The sequence below is a fragment of the Euphorbia lathyris genome, chromosome 8 (assembly GCF_963576675.1).
Source record: "Euphorbia lathyris chromosome 8, ddEupLath1.1, whole genome shotgun sequence".
Lineage (NCBI taxonomy): Eukaryota > Viridiplantae > Streptophyta > Magnoliopsida > Malpighiales > Euphorbiaceae > Euphorbia > Euphorbia lathyris.
The window spans coordinates 9,656,233-9,663,460 of NC_088917.1; the positions used below are offsets into that span (position 1 = coordinate 9,656,233).

Sequence of the window (7,228 nt, forward strand, 5' to 3'; positions counted from 1 at the left end):
AACAAAATGTAATCTAAGTACCAAAGTGTGAACTGAGATATATTTCAGGTATCTTTAATATAATTTACTTTTTTTTCAACTATTGAAATGTGTGGATTGTCTGACATTTGGAAAAATTACACCATAATATATGGATATATATGTTGTGTGACAATATAATTTCATGTAATAGAATTAAAATCAAAATGGAAATGATAATCAAATTCGGAAATTAATACTATTTTACAGAATTCGGTTTGGTTCAATCGAAAATAAAATCTGATTCTCATTGTAATTATTTATTTTTCACATCAGTGCGAATTAATAGTAATTTTTTATAATTATAATTTAGGAATAATTTCAAAAATAATGTGTGTTCATTGCTTTGTAAATGAGTGCTGGTGAATCTTTTTGTTGTAAAAAGAAAATTAAGGTTCTCGCCAGTTTGTAAACCAATCAATGACTTTTTCGCTTATACTGTTATTTTGACCGTTGATAACCTCAAAATAGAAAATTCCAATAATCATCATTTTTTGGAGCTTTCTCTCTAAACATTAATTTTCACTCTCCTAACCAAACAACACTTAAATGAGCTCAACGCGTTGTTTAGAATATCATCCGTTTTTAGATTTTCTATTTTCAGTTCATCAACAGTCAAATTGACAGTGTAAACCTAAAATTTTTGGTTTTGCAAACGGAAGAAGACCTCAATCCTCCTTTTGTAACAAAAAAAAAAAACACAAATACCTATTTACAAATCAGCGAAAAGCACGAAGATTATTTTAAATGTATAATTTAATGCTTATAAGAACATAATATCAAAATATTATGTATTACATTAATATTATAATAGTTAACATCCTGTGCATGGAACTTCTAGAGAAGAAGAGCAAGGTGCCGGTGGAGTTCCTCTTTTAACTAAGTCGTCGGAGCTAATGACGCTTTGCTGTCCGATTGGCTCGCATTCTATCGGTGCCTCTCCTACAACATAAATGTCAATATACGATTTTAATCACATAAACCTTATTTACCATATGCAAAATAATAAATAAATCAAGTATAGGGATAGTTTTCAAATTTATTCGGATCATTTTTAGCGAAGTACATATTTATCCATACCTGTTTCGTTGGTAAGATTAGAATTCACAATCGAAAATTTATTCCGCACCTGTTCCATAAGTGATGAGCAGCAAAAAACAATTTGCTGTTATTTCATCGGTAATCAGGCGCAAAAAATTTTCTGCCTGTAAAGCCCGCCTTTAAAACACTTTTTTCTTGTAATGATACAAATTTACATTTAATGTTTCCAAACAAAATCACTTTATCTCTACTTAAAGTAGAAGTTGAACGGACTTATTTGATAATTATTTTAACTGTCATATAGGACATATCAAACAAGTTTATTGATCAACTGAAATAATTTTGTATATTTTGGCTTGTTGTTTACAACTGCGTGAGTAACACAATAAAAAAAATTAGAAACTTTGACAAAAAAAATTACGTGTGATTAACTTACACGTGTCAGACTTAGATCTTATTCGATAACCCACTTAATCACTTAAATTAAAATGTTAAACACTTATTCAATTTAGATTAAGCAGCTTAAAGCCCTTAACCACTCAAATCAACCTTAATTGGTAGACATAATTAATATTTAAAAGTACTGATGTAATAATTAAGTAACAGAAAAACCAAGCCATTTAAATTTTCCATTACATATGAGTAAAATTGATCTTGTTTGAGGAGTATCACTAATCTATATGTAAAACAGTAGTCTTGGTTATAAAGTTTTAAGGGTACGAGTGTATCTCTAATTAGAGGCGGAGACATGGGGTGGCTGGGCAATGACAGATTCAAGATTCACTAAGAGATGGTGTTATTGTCGTGATTTATGAGTTTTAAATTTATTTATTTTAGTGTTTTACCTAAAAAAATTGGATAAATAATTTATTAGTCCCTATATTTTTACTTAATAGACCGTTAAGTCTTTTTATTTTAATAATGCACTGTTTAGTCTTTAATTTTTTATTTTATTCAATCGTTTAACCTCTTATAGAATGACTAAATTATTTAATAATTCAAATATTTGTTAAATAAAAGCTTATGACTGACTGAAACTTCCTCTGCATTTACATGCAAGGAAGAGGTAATTTCCTATGTATAAAAGAAAAATCATAAAACCACAAGGTACTCAAACGGGCCCTAACCCCGTCCCCTGCGAGGGTGTTTTGGCACCCCCGACTTTTGAAGTTTATATTCACCTTTATCTCTAATCTAGGAGCAAAGAAGTATCAAGAGCACGAAAGGATATTTGCGAGTAAGCTTATATATTGATACATCTAGAGGTGTTAAAAAAACTATCCGATCTAGTGACCCAAGCCCAATCCAATCTAATCCAACCCAAAATTAGCTAGTATACTAATTTATTTGTTTCATTGGATTGGTTATAATCAAACCAATATATTATTTCATATGGATTGGTTAATTTAACTGGTTATTAACCAAACTAAACTAAACCTTAAAGAAAGGGTTAAGGTGCAAAAATACCCCTAACGTGTTGAGTCAGGAGTAATTTTACCCCTAACGTTTAAAATGGTGCAATTTTACCCCTAAAGTTTGTAGCAAAAAGCAATTTTACCACTAACGTTAATAAATTGGATCAATTTCAGACACTATTATAAAATACAGTCATTTTTTTTATTTTGCACCAATTGCATATCAATTTGTTTTAAAAAAAAGGATATAATGTTTTTTGTAATTTAATAATAAAATTGGAGATTAATATTTATAAATTCGGTGAATTTTTTGAATTTTTTTTATCTAATTCGTACAAAAGACATTATATTTTTAATATTTTTTCTTATTTTTTTCACATCCCAACATATGTTTGTGATTTGTTACTGATAAACTAATGCATGTATGAAGTGTAGATGACAAGATTCGTGACCGAGAGGCAGTTTGATGAATTATTTCTCAAATTGATCCAATTTATCAACGTTAAGGGTAAAATTGCTCTTGACTTCCAACATTAGGGGTAAAATTGCACCATTTTAGACGTTAGGGGTAAAATTGCCTCTGATAAAAAACGTTAGGGGTATTTTTGCACCTTAACCCTTAAAGAAATGGTAAGATTTTGATGGCTAGAGAAATGACTCGATAATAGTTTGTGAAAAATGGAAAAACGTGAAAAACTGAAAAATATGAAAAAATAGAAAAAAAGAAAACGTGAAAAAAGCAAAAATAGAAAAACGTAAAGAACAGAAAAAATGGAGAAAAGTGAAAAATAAATGCAAATAAGAGCTCTTGTGCAAGAATTATATAGCATACGATGTTCGTTAACTGTTTCAATTTAAAAATTTAATCGTCACGACGTAAAACCCATAGTTTTCTAAGAATTTGTTGCTTTCATCAAATTTGACTAATTATTGAAATTCAACTTTCCATTTGAATTAACTAGGAATATTCAATTAATTATCCAATTTCACATTAAATTGAATTTAAATTTTTCTTTTGAATTAACTAATTATTGTTTAATTTTGAAATACCTTTAAGATACAGTATAAGAAAAAGAAAACGAAAATACTAGAGTTTATAACACCGCATTTTTTTCCATTTACATGTTTCCTGCGTTTTCCGCTTGTGAGTTTACCATCTTTTTCATTTTTCGTTCTCCACGCCTTTTCCCGTTTGTCACATTTTTTCCCGTTATTTGTTTTTTTTTTGTGTGTGTTTTCACGTTTTCTTCCCTTTTTATTGAAAAATTTAGATTTGGCGTATAATTGATTGGTTTATTTGAAATCTAGCTAAAAAATAGGTTTGGGTGAAATTGATCTTGGGTTGGTCGTTAATAACCAATCCAATCCAACTCTATCTACGGATTGGGTTTGTTATTTACAACTAATCCATGGATTCCTTCTTTTACTGAATTAGATTGGTTTTTTGATCCAATAACTATTGGATTGACACATAAACACCCCTAAATCCATATAAATAACAGTGAAAATCAAATTCAGCTAAAACACCGCAAGAATCGCTTCGTTACGCGTTGAAAAGTAATTAAAAAAAAACTTATAGATGATTAAATGAATATTCTTACCAGTATCATCACTGAGTAATTGTCGAGCAAGTATTGAAGATGGTGAAGCCATAAAGATTGTTGCTAATACAAGCCATAACATCATCAAACTTTTCATTTTTGCAATATTTGTGCTTCCTACTTCTCTCTTTACTTCTATTTATACAAAAACATTTAATTTTTCATATTAGAACATTCAATGCAAGTTTATTATACCATTGACTCATAGATAAAAAGGTAAATAATTTATTAGTCTCTATATTTTTATTTAACATATTGTTTAGTCCTCGTATTTTAATAACACATTGTTTAGTTTTTAAAATTTATTCTATTTAACAGTTTAGTCCCTTATAGAGGTACTAACGTGTTTAATAATTTAAATATTTCATGGACTAAGGTATCAAATTAAACAAAAGTTAAGGACTAAATAAAGTATTATTCAAATATGAGGATTAAAACAATGTGTTAGGTAAAAATTTAGGGACTAAATAAAAACTTTGATATATATTTTAATATTTTGTGCACATTGTCATCTGAATATATTCCTGTAAAATAAAAAGAGGTGTCGATTGTCTGGTGTTGACACTTCGATGTCAAAGTTAGTTCATTTGTAGGATAAAAGAAAGCAATATTGCCTAGAGTTTTGAACATGTACTTAGATGACTCTTTTAAATTCTCTATTTATAAATTCTCATAGTTCCTTTTAGGATTTTAGAGGGTTTCTTCCTACTAGATCGCTAACCCAATAAGAAACTTCCACGTGTATCACCATTTTAGGAATTTATCCGTATTAGGCCTTCTTACGCACACGTCATTCAACCATCGTTTGTTGGCCCCCTTTTGAATCCAAGCCTTGCGACCCTTAGGCATTCGAGCTGGCCTACATGAGTTGTTACTCGAACGTCCAACATGTGGTCCTAGGGCACTCGGATAGCTACTAGCGAATACAGGATTGTTCGGTTGGGAGCCGATTTTACACATGGTGTGTAAAAAAAATTGCTAAATTGAACTTGTTCAACTTTTTTTTCGTATATATACATGTTATAATCAGAGTGGTCAAGAACCAAGTTTTAAATACCAATGTAAAACTTTTCAAAATTAAGATATATTGTGTTTAAGGTTCTTAACATGTAAAAAAAAAATTGTGTCTAATAGAAAAATCAGATTTAGAGAGAGCCTAATAGGCCAAAAAAATTAGAAATTTGGATTTTAGAAGGGCCTTATAGGTAAAAAAAAAATAGAAATTAGGATTTAAGGAGGGCCTAACAGGCTTAAAAAATTATAATTTTGGATTTAGAGATAGCCTAACAGACCAAAAAAATGGAATTTTGGATTTAGAGAAGACCAACGGACCAATTTTGGAGTACTAATTCAACATCCGATCATTATTTCTTGAAAATAGAAGGGCCGGAACCACCACAGCCTCAAATTTTATGGAGACAGTGAGACCGAAACTACTCGTGGTCATGTTGTTTCTGGTGGTCGGAGGGGCTCGGCCCCCCGGGCCCCTCCCTATCTCTGCCCCTGCTTATTAGCTTTCATCTGAATCCTTATTAGACTCTCATGACATTCAACTTGGACTATTTAATCCTCAGATGTTTACCTAATATACTGTCTAGTCTTTGTATTTTAATAATACATTGTTCAGTTTTTAATTTTTTGTTCTATTCAATATTTTAATTCCTCAAATATTTGAATTAGTAAACACTTTAGTCCCTCATTAAGGGATTAAATTGTTAAATAGAATACAAGTTAAGGATTAAATAGGCTATTATTAAAATATGAGGACTTATTGTGATACCACTAATTAATGCCTAGAGAAAAGGGCTTCTACGTTGATCTTACTGTAGGGCAAAAGACCAAATAAGTGGTAGCATTTTAGTCTCTTCTCTATTAAGGAAACAGACACTTCCTCATCATAAATTGGGGTCAGTATCATAGAAATTGTAAAACTTTTAATGAAGAAAATTCAAAATTTTGATATCTGCTGATATAGTAAGTCACGTGGTTGAATCTCCAACTCTAGCAGTAAATGAGCCGAGTCGCTCATGAGCGGTTCTGTAACGACCCGGTCCGAAGTGGGTGGCGCCGGGGTAGAAGGCCTGAGCAAGAGCGGTCTTAAGGATGGCGATGGGGACAAGAATGAACTGAATCCCACATCGAAAGTGGAGAGAGAGTGATTGGGGCTTATTAGTAAGATGTGAATCCAATACATGCAGACGCGTTTTAAAGCCGTGAGGCCCAATGTGTTGGAATTGGACCAGAGCGGACAATATCTACATGGTATTGGAACATGGTGTTACAGATTCGGTGGTCGGTTTGATAAAAACTCGACTCGATTTGTAAATGAGCCGCTCGTGAACACGATTTACTGATTCGATTCGTAAATAAGCTGAGCTTGAGCAAGTCAAAGCTCGGCTTGAAAGCTCGCGAGCAGGCTCGATTAGAACATTTATGAACAGATTTTCGTTTTGTAGAAAACTATATAGTTTTGTGTTAGTTCACACATATCTAAACTTAATATTATTTCATTTGCTATTAGATGAGTTCGTTCACAAACATAATAAATGAGTAATAGATGAACTATTTGCTAGCATCTTGTTTATTTATTCACGAACTTTGCTTGTGAGCTTGTTCATTCAAGAACTTTGCTTGTGAGTTTGTTTATGTAGACAATTAAAGAGCTATTTACGAGCAAACTTCGTAAATATAATTAACAATTTACTCACAAATAATTAATGGTTAGATAATTTTCTTAATGAACCAAGTTAAATGAGGATTTTGGCTCGAAACAAGCTTGAAGCTCGGCTCGAGCTCATTTATTTTCTAATGAGCTAAGCCGAGCTTGAGCAAGCCAAAACTCGACTCAGGCTCGAGCTCATTAATTTTATAGCGAGCCGAGCTTAAGCAAGCCAAAGCTCGGCTCAGCTCAATTACAGTCCTATATGTCAATCTGTGATTGCACAAAAATAAGGTTAAGGTGGTCGTTTTTCGGTTAACATGTTCCGATGCGTAAGTTAGTTTATGAAAGGACTGGAGGATGATCACCATCATTAATTAGAAATTATAATGTATATTTAATAGAATGAATGAACTTATGTACCTTGAGCTGGGGTTACTCTATTTATATCGTGATTGAATTGTAGATTACGGTTATGAGTTAAGGAGCGGGAC

At 31.5% G+C, this 7,228-nt stretch overlaps 1 long non-coding RNA gene across 1 annotated transcript; it reads right to left on the bottom strand.

Annotated features, from left to right (window-relative positions):
* Positions 1-300: 300 nt before the first annotated feature.
* Positions 301-4,208, bottom strand: LOC136203000 (uncharacterized). Its single transcript, XR_010674688.1, has 2 exons — positions 4,076-4,208; positions 301-960 (listed from the first exon to the last, which is right to left on the bottom strand). It is a non-coding gene; the product is annotated as an uncharacterized lncRNA (long non-coding RNA).
* Between the last annotated feature and the right edge of the window lie 3,020 nt (positions 4,209-7,228).